Genomic DNA, 20,073 nt, shown 5'->3' with positions numbered 1-20,073 from the left:
TGTGCTTCTTATGCACAATGGAATACTCCTCTGTTATAAAGAAGGATAAATTTGAGTCATTTGTAGGAAAATGGATGCATTTCAATACTATAATATTAAGTGAAATAAACCAGACACACAACCTTAAATATTGCATGGCTTCTTAAATGACTAACCCAAATTATAAATAAAGACCAAAATAAAAGGTAGATGTTAAAATTTATATTTTGATGTCCCCCATAACCCCAGTAAGCTCATAGATGGGGCATTTGGGAGGTGGTTGGATTATGGGATCCTATAGCTTTCTTGGTGTTAGGATTTGAGGTCTGATAGGAAATGACCCTGAAGATATATTTTTCTTCCTGGCTTCTCCCTTGATGTGTTGTGCTTCCACTCTGCCATGACACAAGCAGCTCTCCTCCACCATGCTCATCTGCCATGCTGTTCATCCTTCAGAACTGGCTGACCTGGATTGAAATATGAGCCAAAATAAACATTTCCTCCTTTAAATTGTGGGTATCTAATACTTTTTTCAATTAATGGTGAAAGTGACTAAGACAATAGATAACAGGAAGCAGGGAGCTAGATCTTTCATAAATGGGAAGGGGGCCAATAGATGGAGAAAGGGAGGAGAGATGTTAGGGAAGGGGATACAAAAAGAATTAAGATGTGCTATGTACATGTACCAAGTCCCCAAGATGAATATACTGCAAATATGTACTAATAAAAATTTTAAAAATGAAAGTGAAGTGCTGATGCAACAAATGTCTGTAGGGTATAACATTGGCTCTGGGACTGGATGGACAATGGAGTCTGAAAATATAGTGGGGGAACTCTCAACAAATTCATGAAAAATGCTTAGGAAATCCTTATAGGTGAAAAATGCCCAATTATAGTTTTCAACATGTGGAAATAAATAATATGTGTGTGTGTGTGTGTACATATTTTTTTTACTATCTTGCTAATTTGGAAGACTAAACGTAGTAAAGACGTCAGTTCTTTCTAAATTGATACACTGATCTAACTCAGTTCCTATCAAAATCCCAGCTAGATTTTTTTCTAGATATAGACAAGATTATTCTAAGATACATATGTGAGAACCAAAAAGAACTAGAGTAACCAAAATAATTCTGAAAGAAAAGAATAAATTTAGAGAAATTACACAGTCCTACTTCCAGACTTAGTGTGTAACTACAATAATCAAGGCTGTATGATATTTGTGGAGGGAACCATGGATAGATCAGTGAAACAGAATAGAGAACCCAGAAATAGCCCCATGCTGATTCCAACCAACAGATTTATGTAAAAGGGACAAAAGTAATTAAAGGAATAAATGATGTTGGAGATTAGGTGTTCACATCTATCCATACAACCATATATCCATTCATACATGCTTATCTTAATCTAAAACTCACAGCTGATACAAAAGTTAACTCACAATCAACCATGGATTTAAAAATAAAATTATAAAACTAAAAAGAATATACATAAGAAAATCTTCAACACAAAGTGCTTGGTGAACAATTCTTAGATATGACACCTATAGCATGATTTATCAAAGAAAAATATCAATAAATTGGACTTCATAAACATTTAAAATGTTTGCCTTGTAAAAAATCTTGTTAAGAAGATGAAGAAAAAGCTACAAACTGGGAAACATATTTCCAAATAGCATATGTGAAAAAAGACTCATATGTAATATATATACAAAACTCAAATCTCAAAAGAAAAACAAATAATCCAATGAGAAAATAATAAAAAATGCAAATATTTCATTGAAGATGATATACAGATGGAAAATAAGTCAATAAAAATATGTTCATCACTAGACCTTGGGGAAATGTAAATTAAAGCTAAAATGGAAATCACTATCCACATAGTACATTGGATACAATTTAAAATGCTGACACAATCAAATGTTAGTGAAGTTGGAGAGCAACTGAAACGCTATACATTGCTGATGGGAATGTAAAATACTATAAGTACTGTGGGAAACAGTAATCATTTTAAGTCAAACATACACATGAACCCCATAACATGTGAATCTCACTCATAAATATTTACCCTAGACATTTTTATATCACTTACGTCCATACTAAGACTTGTGCACAAATGTTTACAGAGGTCCTATTCATAATTGTTCCACAATAGCAACACAAATGGATGAATGTTACTTACACACTGGTATATCCATACATTGGAATCCTACTTATCAGTTCAAGTGAAAGAATTATTAATACAAACAAAAACTTGAAGGCATTACACTAAATCTAGTGGTGTATACTTATAGGCCACATGCGTCTATTTATTTGACTTTCTTGAAAAGACAAACTAGAGGAATGGAAAGCAGATTAGTTGTTACCAAAAGTTAAGACTGGAGGAAAATGTGTCTTTAAAAAAATAACACAACAAAGTGTTATTAGGGAGATTGAATGGTCTTCTATTTCTATCATGAGCATATCTCCCAAATTCATGCGTTGGAAATGTAATCTACAACACAGCAGGGTTTGGAGATTAGATCTGGTAAGAAGGCATTGTGTTATGGAGGCAAAGCCCTCCTGAGTAGATTAATGTCATTATCACAAGAGTTGGTTAGCTACTGCAAGAGCAATTGATGAAAAGCTAGTCTGTCTCTCTTCCTCTGTCTCTTCCACATATGCTCACTTGGCCTTCCATTTTTCCATCACCAGACCATGCAACACAAAAGCCTTCTCTGGTCACTGCCTTCAGGCTCTTTGGATTTACTAGACTCCAGAATTATGAGCCAAATAAATCTATATTTCTCTCTATATTTTTCAATCTCGTATTCTGTTGCAATAGAGAATGTACTGGGATGTGATGGTGGTTATGCAAGAGTATGCGTGTGTTATAGTTCACAGAAGTATACATGCAAGATAAATTAGTTTTATTGTATATACATTTTAGATAAAATAAAATGATCCCTAAGTATAAAGAAAAAAATCAATGAGTGACTTTAAGACTCTTTATTTACATTATATAGACCTTACTAGTTCCACTAAAGGGAAGTTTAAGAACATAGAAGACTCAGGGCTGGGGTTTTAGCTCAGTGGCACCATCCCTGTTTGTCAAGCACAATGTCCTGAGTTTGATTTCCAGTACAGGAGAGGAAAAAAAAAAAAAAAAAAAAAAAGAACATGGAAGACTAACTCCAAACAAGCAATAACATCAAAGAGGGAGTCTGTCACAGAAGCCATTTTAGACGGGGATTTTGAAGCATGAAGTAGATAATAATTGGATACAGAGAAAGCCCCCAGAGTTTTTAAGGGAGTTAAACTACCAAAATGATTCTAGAGCCTAAAAAAAGGATTGAGATTTTTTTCAAACTATAAGGTCATTTCTAGCCTTCTTTCCTGAGGTCAAGAGTCAGTCTTACTAAGCAACTCATTGCCAGGACAGGTAACTACTTTACACATAATCAAAGAGGATAATAGCAAATGAACAATGTCTCAAATGAGAGACACAAGATCTGTGAAAATTAATAGATAAGTCTTCTGTAGAACCATGGCCTATTCACATAATACCACCATTTACACAGTAGGATTTCAGAAGTACTGTAGACCAGTCATTACTCTGTATTACCAATTATTTCAACTTATGTAAAGGAGTGCTTCATTGTTGGTTACTATCTGGTGAGATATTATATGTGGGATGTGTAGGATCTCATAACTTGGCTTCAAAGTTCACATTTCTCAGGATCAAGAAGATCTGGTGCCAAACTTGATATAAATCACACAATCTTGGATTTAGTATGTGATGCCTTGCTTGCATGAAACATTTGTGTGTGTGTGTGTGTGTTTCTTATGAGAGTGTAATGTATTTTATATGTGGAAGGGATGTGACATAGGATTGACTGTGGTAGAATGATTCCAAACTGGCTCAACAATTTCCCCCTTCTGTGTACATGACCCTTCACCTCCAGGGTGAAGAAATAATCTATTGCTCCTCTCCTCTGGGCTACTCTTTGACACTTTTGCCAAGATTATGCTGAAGAAACAATGCTGTGATGGTCCCAATCTGAACCCTAAAGGTCACATGTAACACTTTAGTCACTTTTAGAAGGCTATATACCCTTGTGAACAAACCTGGACTGCGATGCCAGATAACAGCCCACACAGAAGGGGAAAAGCTACACAACTGAGGCCACCCAGACAGTTAACCCAGCTGGTCCACTAACTTTCCACAGAAGCAAGAGTTACCACTAGTGAGATCAGCTGGGCCCAGTGCGGGTCGTGTGACCATCTAGCTAAATTATAGACTAAAGGAAAACCATAAACTTTAGGTTGTTATGTTCAGCCATTAATGAGCTTTAAGGGGATGGTTTGTTATGAAGCAAGAGTTGATGTAGGAAACTCTGGCCATGATATTACTCAGTGCATCTTACAGACACACTGGTGTAGACACCAGGGCTGAGAATGCAGTTCTTGCCATACACTGCCACAGTATTGTTCTGACTCCTCACATCTCTGTTTCCTCCATTCCCTCAATCTCCAGACATAATCAGCACCAGCCAGTGAGTATTAGGTACATACTGTTAAGACAGGCACAGGCAGGCCCCCTGAAAGGTACTGCGGTCCACAAGATGAGAGGTCTTTGCCCTCAAAACCCCTAAAGATTCATGAAGTATGAAAACAGACAAGTGTGTGACAGTAGATAATGCCGAGAAGAGGCCCCGGATGTCTCTAGGGGCTCACCTAGACCATCCATTCAGTTACCACGCATAGTATAGAATCCAGAGCAGGAAAGCAACTTGCCAAGATTAAACAACCTGCTAAAGGCCAAGTCAGTTTAGCACACAGGCCTTCCAAGCCCAGTTCCATCCATCCAAATGATCACAAGGTTCTTAAACAATGATGACTGCTAGGCATGGTGATACATGCCTGTAATCTCAGCACCTTGGAGCCTGAGGCTGGAGGATCATCATGAGTTCAAGGCCAGCCTGAGCTACATAATGAGACCTTGTCTCAAAAACCAAAATAAATAAATAAATGATGACAACAATGAGAATAGTGTTGTTAGCAATGAGAACAATGACAATGATTTATTTGGATCATAGTATAACAGCATCCACACGTCTGTTTGTGGCTGCTAGGGAACACTTAATTGCTCCATAACTAACAGATTCTGCAACACTCCCTGGGTGAAGGGTTTATTATTCATTTTGCCTGCAAAAGGAGAAAGGACCAGATATAGAGATAGATGTCCTAGACACTGTGCTGACCTCTTCATGGAGCAGCACTTGGTTCTCAAAGACTAGGTTTCTATGATCTCTGACATTATGAAGCAGAGGCCAGGGCAGACCACCCTGAGATATCCACCTTACTCAGGCAACTGCGTCTGAAACATCTGTACTTTCTATTTTGGAGCTGGAATCTCAGTCTGAAGAATTGATTTGTGTAATTAGGCAAGTGATTTTGAAGAAAGATTTTGCATGAATTTGCAATATAATTTTCTTTTTCTGTAACTGTTAATTGAAAACATTTATCAGGTTTTTTAACTGAAACAAAGTTAACTTTGAAAAAAAGGTGTGAACTGCTCACTTTTTATGCAATCTCAACATTGTCTTTGATGCACTCATTAATTCCTTGTTTACAATCAGAGCTGCTGGCTTCCTCAGTTTGGGTAAGAAATGGCTTGCTTTAACTCTTAGTGGGATCAGATCTTCAGATCCAACAACTCGGTGATAGTTCTACTTGCTCTTCCTTTACCTCACATCATTACCCCAAGGAAGTCAGAGACAAAAAATTAACACGAAAAATTTTAAAATAGGATTCTTAGTCTACAAACATAAGTGTTTGACAAATATAACTATGTCTTAACTCAACTGACATCCATTCTAAGCAATCATTTTACCATGGATATAGAAATTTCAGTTCAGTGAAGGGTAGGGCTGTTCCTCACAGTTCTCTCTGGGGTTTGCACAGTGCCAAGTTGAAGGTGGAGAGCAGCACTCTGATGCTCAGTGTCATTCGTCTCCCCTGACATTTACCGATGTACCTACCACCATATCTAGTCTGGAGCATCGATCCATCCCACCAGCTAAATGGGGCCACTCTTGAGATCCTCACCACTTCCACCAGCTCACCTACTGCCCTCAAACATATGGAGATGGATGCATTTGTTGCACTTATACCTTGTTGCTGTATGGAAATTCCATCAGGTTTCCTAAAACCTTGTCTGCCTTTACTAAGCTTCTTGTCTCTTTGGTGTTCTTTCCAGAAAACTATGCAAGAAAGGCATGGCTGCTTTATCATTCCTGCAAACTTGCTTGAGTTATTCTTTACTCTTTAGGACTCAGCCTAGGGTATAGATCATAGGGACCTATGCAGGGAATACTGGCCTCTTCCTCCACCCTCCTTTCACTCTAGCCTGACTTTCTGTCCCATTTTGAAGAGGACACTCTTAGTCTTGATGATTTCTTTTGAAATATCTCCCATCCCTAGAATCCTTCATTTCTTCCAAGGGTGTGAGCTGCTGAAATTGTGAAGAAAGAGATGCATTTTGTCCTTCTCCTTCTTGGCATCTCCTTTTCCTGAATCTCTGAGAACAAATAATCTTAGTTTATTGTATGGGAGGCAGACAAAGGTAGTGCATGGTAAAGAAAAGTGGTGATATTTCAGCCCCTCCAGTAACAATTCCAGTGATAATCAGGCCTAAGGAAAAGCCCCCTCTGCAGTCTCCTACAGGTATTGTGAGAATTGCACTTCCCAGGCCTCTGTGGGGACCTCTGCTCTCAGATCCCCTCCCACTCTTGTCTATGATCCACATTCCATGTCCACCTGCACATTCTTGGGCCCGTTTTTTTCCTTCCTTGTAATCTCTTCCACTTCACCAAGGGTGGGAACCACTCTCAGAAGTACAGGAGGAAATAGCAATGGCTGACACTTCCTGAAAGATGCTCTCTAGAAGCCTGGAATTTGTCCTGGTGAACTTTCCCCCACTGTGATTAATTATTGTACCTGTGAGATGGCACAGAATGAGACAAAGACAGAAGCTCATGTCATTATCAATGGCTTTATAGTTTTCCATTTTGTGGATTTATCATAGTTTTGTTTGACTATTGAACACTTATTTTCTCTCTAAATTTTTACTGTTCTAAACAATAGAGAGTTTAGAGAAAAGGAAAATAATATAAGCCAGAGACTTGGATCTCCACAGAGAAAGTGTTAGTGAAGTAATCACTGACGGTCAAATGTCTTATTTTTTGTATTCTCCATTGATCAGACAGATAATTAGTTATTTAAAGTAATAATAGCAGCAATTGTTGGGTGACTACAACTTGAAGATAAGGAAAATGAATAACAATAATGTTATTGAGGGATAGGAGGAGGAATTAGGGATACTGTTAAATGGTACCTGTACTAACCATGAAGTGATTCAGTGTTATTTGAAAGTACTTGGATTAGTGGAAATGAATGCAAGTTCTAGTGCAACTGGTAACAAATTTAATAAGAAGTATAATTAATATACTAATAGAGAAGAGAATATGGAATCACAGAAAATGCTTAATTACAACCAAAGAAGTCAGAATAAGAGTGAAAGAAACAAAGAAACAAAACAACAGAAGTATTTACAATATGGTAGCTAGCACTCCAACTATCTATCCTTTTAAACGTGAATGGTCTAAATATACCAATTAAAAGAATATGTCAAAGTGGATTAAAATAAGAAATCCAATTAAAATGCTGTCCATTTTCATAAAGAGACACATCAAATGACAGAATGGAGAAAGAGATATCATACTAACAGTAATCCAACACCATGTAATTTTTGTTTTTAAAATTTTATTTAATTAGTACATGTTTTCAGTACATGCAGTTTACAACCATCTTAGGGAATGGTTACATGCACAAATTACACCTTTCTTTTTTTAAATCTCCTTCTCTTTCCCTCCTCTCCAGTTTACCTATCCCAATTTTTATTCCTGTTGATATCACTAATCTTAGCTCATGTTATGGCATATAATGTTGACATTAATTAAGCTTATTAGGTTCCTGTACATGGCATAACTTTATTCTTATTTCCCTTTCCTCTCCTCCTCACTTTGCCCTTGTTCCCTTGGTCCTCTTCCCTATTGCAAGAGATCTATGTCCTTGTCCCCTTCTATCCATCCTTATTATTATCTTTGTACTTTGCCTCACTCAAATGAGAGATACCATATATACAGTATTTAAGTTTGTAACACCAAATAGTTTCAAACAACTTAGACTTCGGAGCAAGTAAAATTACCAAGATTAAAGAAGAGCATCACATAATGATAAAACAGAAAAGTCTCCAAGAAAACATAGTAATACTTAATGTGAATTGTCCTAGCAACAGGTCAAACTGTATGAAGCTAAAACTAATAGGCAATTCCACTGTTATAGTTAGAGACTTCAACACTCTTCCATCAATAGTAAATGACAGATCAATCAAACCAAAAAGAATATGGTCAAACTGGAGAGAACCATCAGTTGACTCTAATTGATATTTACAGTGCTTCATCCAACAACACCAGAGTACAAATTCTTCTCAAGTTCCCAAGGGACAGTCACTAGCATGTACCACATTCTGGGCCATTAAATGCACCTTAAAAAATTTAAAAGAACCGAAATCATGTGATGTCTGACCTCAGGCCATAAGGAAACAAAACTAGAAATCAATTAATAGAAATAAAGTGAACCACCACCACCTAAATATCTAGAGATGTAATAATATATTTCTAAATAGCACATGAATCAAAGAGGTACTAATAATTTTAAAATATTTCAAGCAAAATGAAGATGAAAACATAAGTTATCAACATTTGTAGGATGCATACTTCTGAATTTTCTCTGCTGGAACATTTAGTTTGTCTGAGAAAGCCAAACCATACTGATTTTATTATCATAGCTTGATAATATGCATAGACAAGGCTCCCTGAGTTTCTGAACATAAAATTTTTCTTGTATAATTTACCATCAATTTTTCCATTTACAGTCATATGCCACATAAAGACATTTTGGTTTATGATGAACTGCATATAAAACAGTAGTCCTATAAGATTATAATGGAACTGAAAATAATCTTAGCACTTAGTGATGTCATAGCCATTGTCATATTCTAGAACAACACATCATCGGAATGTTTAGGGTGATGCTGGTATAAATAAACTTACTACACTGCCAGTCCTATGAAAGTATAGTACATACATGACAGATGTGGTGACACACGCCTGTAATCCCAGCACCTGAGAGGCTGAGACAGGAGGATCACAAGTTCAAGCCCAGCTGGGAAACTTAGCAACTTAGCAAGAATCTGTCTGAAAAAAAAAAAAATTAAAGAGGGGATGGAGATACAGCTCAATGCAAAGGCCCTGGGTTCAATCTCAGTACCTCAAAAAAAGCGTATCACACACAATAAGGTGCAGTACATAAACTTGATTTTGATAATAAATGACTATGTTATTGGTTTACGTATTTATTTTTTTGTCATTAGATTACTACCCCTACTTATTAAAAATGGTTAGTTTTATGTTATGTTATGCCTGCATCATCCTCATATATCTTGTGTTTGATTACATCAACAGGCCATGTTGAATGACTGACCTACACCATCTATGTTTATGAACATACACCCCATAATTTCTGCACAATGATGAAATTATCCAACTATGCATTTCTCAGAAAGTATCCCTGCCATTAAGCAACACATCACTGTTTTATATACCTACAAAATGTACATATGTACTCAATATATTCTACTTCTTTGCTTTTTCTAATTTATTTTAATGCTTGTCTTAAATATTTGGTTTCATATTTTCTGTGAAGTTTTTAATAGTTATACTTGTAAGTCTTTAAGTTAATGTACAACTTATTAAAATTTTTGGTAGATAGTAAAAGTATGTAACATTTTACATATTTCTGTGAGAGAAACTTTATGAGATTTGTTATATACCTTTTTCATTGTTATTCTTATATAATATGTAATCAAAATTTTGAATTTGTATTTGACAAGTAAACACTTAAAAGTATTGCTTAACTTCCCAATGATTATTTTCTAAATATTTTCATTATTATTATTTAGTTATATTTTGGTTTTATTGTGAGGCATAAATTCCTGATTTTCGGAAGTTTGTTGGTATTTTTGTCAAGATAAGATCAAACTATAATGAATATTATATGAGTCTTATAAAATAATGCTGTCTTAGTCATTTTTCTTGTTCCTGATACACAATATCTGATCCTCACAATTTAAAGGAGGAGAGGCTTATTTGGACTCACAGGTACAGTGTCTGGTTGGCTGGCTTCAAGGCAGAAACAGTACAGTGGAAAGATCTGGGTGCAGGAAAGCTGTTCTTGTCATGGTGGGCAGGAAACAGGGAGCAAGGGAAGGAGCCAGGAGGGAGATGCACCCTTCTGAGTCACACCCAGGGACCTACCTCCAAGCAGATCCCACTTGCAACCAGGTCGTACCTGCTAAGAGTACATTCAACTCTGAACTCATCCGTGGATTAATCCACAGAAGAGTACAATGACCCCAGAATCCAAACACCTTCCCAGAACTCCACCTCTGAACACATGAGGCTTTGGGGCCCATTCCTGATTCAAACCACAAGTGCATTCTGTATATGGTAAAATACTGTATTACTGAGTTGGTCTCACGTTGTCCCTATTTGGTCTGTCAAAAGCAAATATGCGTAACAGCGAATTAAAGTCTGTCATTATGTATTGTTTCTCTCATTTCAATTTGTATTTCTAAAGACATTGCTACCGAGATAAATTTCTTCCACCTGCTGACAACAGAGTCTACAGGCTCCTATTTGGGGTGATGGTGTTTCTCCTATCTTCCCCATTTGTCTGTCTTGTTATGTGGGTAGAGGTGCCTGTGTGCGTGAGTGCGTGCATGCGTGCGTAAGTGCGTACGTGCGCATGTGAGATGGGGAAGGCAGTGGCGCTAAATTAAGGTCTCCGAGCCACATACAGTTTTCGACAGGAAGTCCCACCTGAGGTCCCGCATAAGCCTGGTTCTTCATTATCCTTCATTTACTCAAGAGTCAAACATGGAAGCGACCTCAAAGCAGTGGAGTAAGGATCCATGAAAGCTATGGGAGGTGAAGCACAAGTATAAACATGTGATCTATTATTGTCTTGGCCCAGAAGTATTATGGTGGAATCAGCAGCCCAAAGTCTATTTCCAGTTCCCTCTAGCTAGCCGGTGTTCCTCTAGCTCCAGGAAAGAGGTATAAAAATAAGATTGCAAGAGGTGTGATGATCACTTTGCATTCAATATGGCCTCACCTCCAGGAGTGACTTTCACATATTTAAGTGTATTTCAAGAGCAGTTTCAGAAAGTCACCCTTACAGGTGCCTCTCAGTAGTGGCAGCTGTATGTGTTCTGCCTCTTGGGAGAGAGTAGTTGTAGACCCAAAGGAAGAAACTGTCTGGTGGAGAGGACACCCAGCATCCTTCTTTTCTAAAAACTCAACAATACTTCTCAGAGACCTTAGGTTACTTTATTCTGCCTTTCCATTGGCTGAGGTGATGTGACCAACAAACTAACAGAAAATGAAAACTCAAAACCTGGTAAAACTTTGAGGATCAATGCTGCTATCGTGACACCTGTCTCAATAAGACGTCACCATGCCCCACTCTTTGTAATTCTTTCCTACCCTCTGTAACATGAGGCAGTATTTTACCCTGATATTTTATAATCAGGAACTGTAAGGGCTGATAAGGGAGGAAGCAATCACTAGATTCTAATCAAGTTTCCATCCAGCAGTTGAATTCTCATTGCCTTATGCCTCCAAAAGTGGCCTTTCCCTTTTCTTCCTGTTTGCTCACACACATCCTCTGGATACTCACCTCTATGAGTAGTGAGGTGACAGTACCTGTTTCTCCCTTTTATATAGCTGAATCCACTCCAGAGACACTGTACCTTCTCAATAAACCATCTGCGTTGTTGACATCACTTTTTAAACTCCGCATAATAACAGTCAACTGCAGATTGTATTTTCAAACATGATGGCACTGATCTTTAGATTCTCCAATAAACTAGTCAGTTTCTTAAAACACATGTTTTCTGTCTTTCATCTCCCCTTGACCTAGCCTGGCACAACTTGCTGAGTCCAGTCTGAAGAGTAATTGTGAATTTTTCTGCATACCTCTCAAAAAGAATTGGCATGGCTTTAGTTTGGTTCTGAAAAGATGATTGCAATTTCTGACAGTCGAGTAAAATTTGAAACCAAAAGATGGATTGTGGGATTGTAGTTTGAATTCATGTCTGTGTTCATCTGCCTTCACCCCTCTCCCCACTCCTAACAATGAGGTGTTCATTTGTACTTTTTTGGTGCATGTGCCATTTTCAGAGACTCAAATGCACTTTCAGGCACATGCAGATGCAATGTGGGGTGATGTCTCCTTTCTCAGCATGGTGAGACATGGTCTGCTCTGCTTTCATATCCAGTTCCGTCTATTTTCATGTACAATAATTACACCATATCAAGTTTCTGCCTGCAGCACCACACATCTTACTTTGCACCGTCTAGCACCTCCTGTCATCTGCAAAGGGGGCTAACAAATGAGTGAGCTGTGTATGCAAGAACAAACTCATACAGCCCTCGAATGTCTCTACCTTCACCCACTGCCAGAACCTCCCAGCACTAAGAACTAGGAGGACAACACAGCCACCACCACTTTGCAATCCAGTAACACTGCAACGAGTCTGGAGGAGAAGAAGGTTTAATCTACTATCAAGTCTGCGGAGTATTTTAAATACAACTCTACCCTTGGCCAAATGGAATTATTCTGAATCACCCACCTCTCTCCATATGTGTGGTTGCAATGGACAAAAGAGAGCTGAGGGAGACCAAGAAAGGTATAATTCTTTCAATTCTATAGACTCAAAAGAATCAGACATAATTTGGGGGTATTCTTAAAATGTAATGCTGTCAATCTTAGACTCTGGAAGTTGGTGCAAATGCTCCCTTGCTCAGATGCATAGGAGAAAGAAGGGAGGTGTTTTTGAGAAGGCCAGTTAAAGCTGTGAGCTCCTTGAGAGCAGAAGCTAATTCAGGTCCACCTTGGGGAATCCAGTGAGCTTCAGGACATTCAACTGGCACCAATCTGAGCTTGTTGGATTGGGCAGAATTGAACCATTAAGTGAAAAGAATGTAACTGGAGTTGGATTCTTTTTGCCTGTGGGCTGGATGACAGGGTCATTCAGAATCCATTAAGCAATGTTAAGACCTAGAGTTTCCTTTGGTATAAAGACCAAATCCAGAGACTTCTCTACTACAGAGTCCCTGGCACATCTTCTCCTAGGTCCAGTGGCTTGTCTCATCCATTCTCCTGTCCACCAGCTCTGCCTAACCCATGCTGCGTGAGCATCAGTAGCTGAAAAAAACCTCCCAATGACAAATATAAACTTGTCATTTGGAGAAAGCTCAGTAGCCTCTGAAGCTTATGCAGCCTGAACTATGGAGCATCAGAGCTGGACAGACCCTCTGAGGTCACTGACAGACACCCAAAGAATTCTCAGATGAAAATCAACAGAAACCTACTGGCCAAACTAATCATGAAAGGGAAGGACATCAAGGAGCTTCCATAATCTATGGAGTGGGGAGGCTGGAGTTTAAGGCTGAGCAGAGCAAAGGCCACTGAAACCCAGAGATCCACTCCCACTCAGATGAACATCACTTACATTCATCTCATTTCATCCAGTGTCATTCCACCCAGGTCTGAAGTTAAATAAGAAAAAAATACAGTTGAGCTTAGATCACATGGCTAATCATTGGCTTTAAAGGGCCCAGGCAAGGTGGATGCCAATAAAAGTAAAATCAGAGGTTCTCACTGCCTCTGCAGCAGGACATAGGATCTGGATTCCCTGTCTCCCCAGAATTGCAGGTGACTAGGGAGAGGACACTCCTCCAAGGCCACTGACACAAGCTCCAAACTCACCATTGCAGAGCCCAGCACAGAATACAACTGTCCCTAAATTATGAATCACATACCAAACTATCACCTGAAACTTATTATATGTGCCTGTCTTGACAGGTAGAGCTCATAAGAGCCTGCAAGGTCAGGCTTGCATCTCTCATACACCCCACAGTTTTGGCCACACATGGAGAATGCTCCCAGTCCCTCCCCTATGGCCTACTGCTCATTCCTTTTCTTTCCCTGCTCCCTCCTGCGTCATAAAAAGCCTCCTGTTCACATGTGTGGACACAAAGCTTGCAGGTCCCAGCTCTATCCACACTGCTTGCAAACAGCAGAAATTTGGCCATAACTCAGGCCCAGGGTGTGTGGTCTGGACTTGGGAGGTTGGATCCACGCAACAGGTCAGTGAAGGTCAGGAAGTGAGCTCTGGGTCACTTGGCAGGGAGCCCACCTAGCTGGTGTGGTCCAGAGTAGTAGTCACGGGCTTTATCTAGCCACACCCCCTTGTTCTGTGGGGAAGGGAACAGTTATAGGGGTCCCAAAGCAAGATTTGGATTCCTCTTGCTCGTGTCTAGGGGAAATGAGCATCTGCACTGCTGAGGGAAGTGAGTGCTGGGAAAATAAAACTAGAAGTAGTTGCACATCTTCTTCAGGGCCAGAGAGGTCAAGCAGCTTACTCCAAATCGCACAGCAAGATAGTGACAGAGCTAAGTCTTTAATCGTGTATCGCATTACTTCAATTCCAGTACTAAGTCATAGATCAATATTTGGTTTTCCACTGTTCATTTCTAGTATATAAAAATGTTAGCTAGAGGCCTTGGATGTGTATGTGGATGTATGTATTTTATAAAACTGTCAAAGTAGTCTGTTTCTATTTCTAGCTTCAATGTTTTTTATCATGAGTATCTCAGATACTTTTCCTGCATCCATTGATGTAATCATGAATCTTCTGCTTTCAGCCGTTGGTTGGTTCGGTGGATTTTCATATATCATGCCACATTTACGTACCTGGTATAAATCTCAGCCATGGTTATGGGCTGTATTGTGCCTCCCCATTCGTATGCTGAACCCTTAATCCTAATTACCTCAAAATATGAGTATCTGGAGATAGACACTTTATAGAGGTACCTAAGTGGGTCACTGGGAGGGTCTTTATTCCAACATGACAGGCGTCCTTATAGGACACCGACAACACAGACCAAGAAATGACCATGCAAAGACAGAACTGAGAATGGGGCCATCTGCATAAGGCAAGTGAAAAGCATCAGAATAAATCAGATCTGGTGATACTTTGATTTTAAACTTCTAGCCACCGGAATTGTGAGAAAATAAATTTCTGTTGTTCAAGGCATCCAGTGTCTGTTATTTTGCTATGGTATCTCTAGCAACTAACTCAGTCCTAGTGTATATTCCTTTTCATACATGGTAATAGTTGCTGAAAATTTCCGTGTGCAAATGGATAGGAGTTACGGATCTGTAGTTCTTTCCTTTTATGTGCTGTCCCATCCTTACTAGGATGGGATACCAGCATCGTAAATGAGTTGGGAAGTGCTCCCTCCTCTTCCATTTTCTGGAAGGACTTGTGTACCGGTTTTGGCAATGTTTCTTTGAAGATCCATGGAATTACCCAGGGACAGCACCTGGGCATGGTGGTTCCTTGTTCAGAGAGGGCGTGGCCCTGAGGATGCTGGAGGTCCAGCTGTGCAGGAGAAGCATGGACTATGCATCACCTGCTCAAATGACAAAGGCAACCTCTGCTACTGCCATGGCTGTCCCAGTGTGACACTGGAACCAACCCGTGATCACCCCAGCACATGCCTCAGTCTCCCCGGCAGAAGGACATGAAGTAGGACTGCTTGACTTTGAGAGATTTCCTGGCTCAGTTACCTTCAGACTCTCAGAAGTTTAAACTCCTATGGTGTAAGGACCTCCCCAGTTCTCCCAGCCTTTCCTCACCTCTCCCTACCTACCCTTCTAGGCCCTGCCCAGGGCTATACTCCCTCTGGGACTTATCATCCCCTGTTAATGAGGGTGTCAAACTTTCTTAAAAATCACATGCCAACTGAGCATGTAATGCCTGTAATCCAGCACTCAGGAGGCTTAGGCAGCGGGAGTGCCACAAGTTCAAGGCCAGCATGGTCTACATAGTGAGTTCCTGAAATTTGTAGTGAGATTCTGTCTAAAAGAAAGAAAGAAACAAAGAAACAAAGAAAGAAAGAAAAGAAAAACTGATGTACTAGTAATATCCAAAGTCACAGGCAGAAGGGGACTCCACTGATGAGTGGAAAGGAACCGCCATGGAGACCTCTCATATCTTTATATCCATGTTTCAAAATCAAATCATAGTATTTTTGAGGCATCATGGCCATTGCATCAAGCAAAGCAGACTGCATTTTAAAAACCCACGTGCTCAGGAAATGGCCCCTCCAAGCTCCTGGCTGAATCGGTTTACCCAGTTAGAAAATCCTGACAGCCTCCACCTGCATGTTGGCCCTGGCTGAATGTGAGCTGGGCATAAGCAGAACTTGTCATCCCAGCCTCTGAACTGCACCTGGAGGGCCCTGTCCACAGGAACAGGCCACTTCGTCCTGAGTGTGGCTGAGCTGGGACCTCCTGTATTAGATCTGTGTGCCGCAGGGCTGACCCCTCCACAGTCCTTCCTTGGGAATCTCACAGCAGACCCAAGCCCTGGGGATACTTACAACTCTGTGCCATTGCCTGCCTGTTCTTGTCCTGGTTACATCCTGGTGCACCAAGAGTATGTTCAGAAAGCATTAAGAAAAAGCCACCCATTCTCAGGCTGGCCCAAACCCTAAAACTTTCCCTAGTTCCAAATTCATTTATTCTGCTTGCAATATGTTTGCCACTTCACAACTGATTTCTGCAATGAGTTAGCAGGTTGAAAATGCTCGAAATATAGATACCACTTCCTAGCCCTTATTCCCTCCTGTCCACTCCTAAGTAACAGTCACTTCACCTTGAGCTGCACATCCACATCCATGGGGGGCTAGAGTCTCAACTCATGGTTCCTGAGGGTTGTTGAGGATCAGACCTCAAATGCCACCTCCCCAGAATTGATTTCAGTGCCCCCAGAATTGGAGTCAAAATGATCAACTCACAAAGCAGAGAGCAGCTCCCCTCCCAGTCCACCAAGAGGTACCTCTCATCCCACCTGCTGAGCAATCAGCCGTTATCTTATACATGCCAATGTTTGTTGACAAGTTACAAGATAAATTTATATCTTATAAGACCCAATGGTCATTAAACCTAGGGACCTTCCTGTAGAAAAACCAGCCAGAGGGAATTCATACATAATGTATCATATGGAACGAACTGCTTATATTTTAAGGAGAAAAAAAATTTGGATCATTTATCCAGGAAGCAGAAGGGCACTAAGTCTCAGGTATAGATTGATCCAGCAGCTCAAAAAAAGTCTTGAGAACAAAACCCACTCACTAATTAATTAATTAACTCACTAGCCATTTCCGTTTCAACTCAGGGGCCTGCAAATCACCTGGCCTCCCATGGGGACTCTGTCCTTTGTCCAACCCCATTCTCCTCATTCCCTAGACCCCCATTCTAGCTGCATGAGAACAACTCCCAAAAGGAATAGACACAAAGAGTCCAGTGCTCTCTGAACATCTGCAACCTCTCCAGAGATTTACTGGTGTTTAGTGAGGAATGCTTTAGGGCATTAGGTTTGCCCAGAAGCAGTGATATTTACAGTGCAGAACCAGGAAGCCTGGGTTCAGATCCCAGCCCTGCCACTACTAAATGTCTCCTTGGGCCCATTGCTCCACCTTCCTGTCCCTCCATTTCCCTGTCTATAAAATGAGTGATAATTTATAGCACCTTCTACATTCAGAGTTGTTAGGAAGTTTAAATGAGATGACCACAAAGTACTTTGAACGATTCTTGGACCACAGTGAGTACTATTTGTGTTGGTGTTTGCTGAAAAAAGAAAGGAAGGGAGGAAGGAAGAAAAGAAAGAAAGGAGGAAAAGAGGAAGGGATGGAGACAAGGAAAACATGCAGCAGGTCTCAGAGCTCTCTGATCTCACTCAGTGCTTCTAGAAAGCTCGAGAGGAGCCTGGGTGGAGGACACTCACCCTTGCCGCCCACCCATTCCTCCCTGAAGGCCTATCCCTATCACCTGCCATCTGTGCTCTTCACAATTTCCCCTCAGCCTTGGGCTCTGCTTTGAGTTTCTGCCCATGTCTGGTCCCAGTCGGAAGAGAGAAATATCTGGAAAGTCAGGCCCTTGTGGGAAGAGAAGGAAGATGAGCCCCAGCCTGGCTTCTGTCCACTTGAGGATCAAAATCCTGGGGAAAATGATCACACCTTCCCAGGCCTTCACTAACTGCGCCCATCTGTCGCACCTTCTACCCTCCCTCTGCCCAGCTCAGAAACCCACAGGGGCTCCCTTGTTTTATTAAATCCCGAAAGAGGCTTCCAAATTAATTTTCAAGCCTGCTCACATGCCAAGATATTATCCAACTAGCCTTCCCCAGCCTTAGCTCGCTGGCCACTGTCTTCAAATACTCCCTCTCTGTGTCCCAACCAAGTGGGGACACACACACTCCACTTTGGGCTCTTTGGCCCCAGGAAGGACCCCTGCTCACTCACACCTTGAAGCCCAGGCATGCTCCGTGTCTGTCTCCTGGTTCCTGGGAGCTGACACCCATGGCCTCCTTGAGCCCCTCATTCTTCCTCTCCAGACAGAGAGCTGCCTCAGTCCCAGTGCCATCACAGGGCTTGTCACCCCAGAGGGTCCTGCCCCGAGGTGCAGACCTGCCCCCCACCCACCACAGAGTCACCTCACTAGCGGCCAGCTCCCCACCTCCACACTCAATGTTCTTTTTAAATTTCCTCTCCACCTGGAGCTTTCTGATTTATGGGTTTATTGCCCAAGTCCTACAGTTTATCATTGGTTCCAATTGCTTATCTTAATCTACCTAACTCTCCCCTGTGGGCCAGAGGGAGATCCTTCCCAGCTGTCTTTCCTGGTGGCTTGGGGCAGAACCAATTCTTTATTGGCTATTTCCTGAGATGCAGAATCATCTGCCAGGGGTTGGCTTCCCTTTCTCTCTATGAGCTCCTGTCAGGGGAGGCAGTTTTCCCCATTAGGGGAATTTGCAACCAGGCAGGGTGGCTGCAGTGCCAAGGCAGGGCAGGATCCTGTGTCCTGTGACTATTTTAGACACCTTTATCTCTTCTCCTCTACCCCTCTCTTCCTCTCCTTCCCTCTCTCTTTTTCAATCCCTCACTCCTTTTGCTTCAGTTTTATTCTTTCCATTGTCTTCCTTTTTCACTTTTATCTTCCCCTTTCCTTGCAAGAACTTAACTGCAAACCAACTTTGTTGGACAACTTTTGTTAACGGCGCCCAACATTTATCACATTTGTGTTCAATATTTTTCTTACATATAAAGAGCTGACAGCCTGCTCTTCTATGATAGATGTACTTATTTCTTCTAAACTATCACTAACCAAGCATATCATTTTTATACAGTAAGTGTATATTCAATTTTCTACAGTTTTGACTACTAAACAGCCTTACCAGTGAGACAAATGACAAATATATTGCAATATTAGCAAGGGTTCTGTTAAACTCATGCAAGACTGTGGAGTCAATGTTCATTTCCATTTTGCATTGCCAAAACTATAAAGGAGAACAAAGGTGTGCCTAGATGGTGGGCTTCTACCCTTGAGTCTGACACAGGGGTCTTCCCAGGTGGTCTCTTCTATTCCGACTTGCGGCTGATTTCCATGTCCTGTGGCTGAAGTCTGGGATAGAGTGTTTTTGCATCTAGTTTTTTCATTTTACAGAAGTGCCTCAACATCACTATTTTTTGTCTTGATCTAATTCCAATAGTACCAGTCACAGGGACAAGAACAAGTTTCCTTTCTCCAAAGCCTGCCTAAATTATCATGATATACCATCCTGCAGTGCTGTAAGGAACAGAGGACCACAGTTGAGATGCACACACCCATTCCATCCTTCCCTCCTTCTTTCCTTTACCTCCTTTCATTCATTATAAGGTGATTTCCTACTGTGAGACAAACTAAATGCCAGACATACAGCCCTGCCCCAGCCCTCAAGAATCATCAAGTCTAATGCTAAGTTCAAGGGTAGAACAGTTTGAAAGACTGAGCTAAAAGTTGCCTGGCTCCCTGGTCAGAG

General features: G+C 40.7%; 1 long non-coding RNA gene across 1 annotated transcript in view; it reads right to left on the bottom strand.

Moving 5' to 3' along the window:
* Positions 1 to 209: 209 nt before the first annotated feature.
* Positions 210 to 20,073, bottom strand: part of LOC110344763 (uncharacterized) — a 30,815-nt gene continuing 10,951 nt past the window's right edge. The window contains exon 3 of the long non-coding RNA XR_002387557.2: positions 210 to 446. This is a non-coding gene — a long non-coding RNA (uncharacterized LOC110344763). The remainder of the gene's footprint in view (positions 447 to 20,073) is intronic.

Source organism: Heterocephalus glaber, unplaced genomic scaffold (assembly GCF_053883595.1).
Source record: "Heterocephalus glaber isolate CG9 unplaced genomic scaffold, H.glaber_assembly_v1.0 deba00001561, whole genome shotgun sequence".
Taxonomy (NCBI): domain Eukaryota; kingdom Metazoa; phylum Chordata; class Mammalia; order Rodentia; family Bathyergidae; genus Heterocephalus; species Heterocephalus glaber.
The sequence above is the reverse complement of the archived record's forward strand: the minus strand, read 5'-3'. Positions and strand labels throughout refer to the sequence as shown.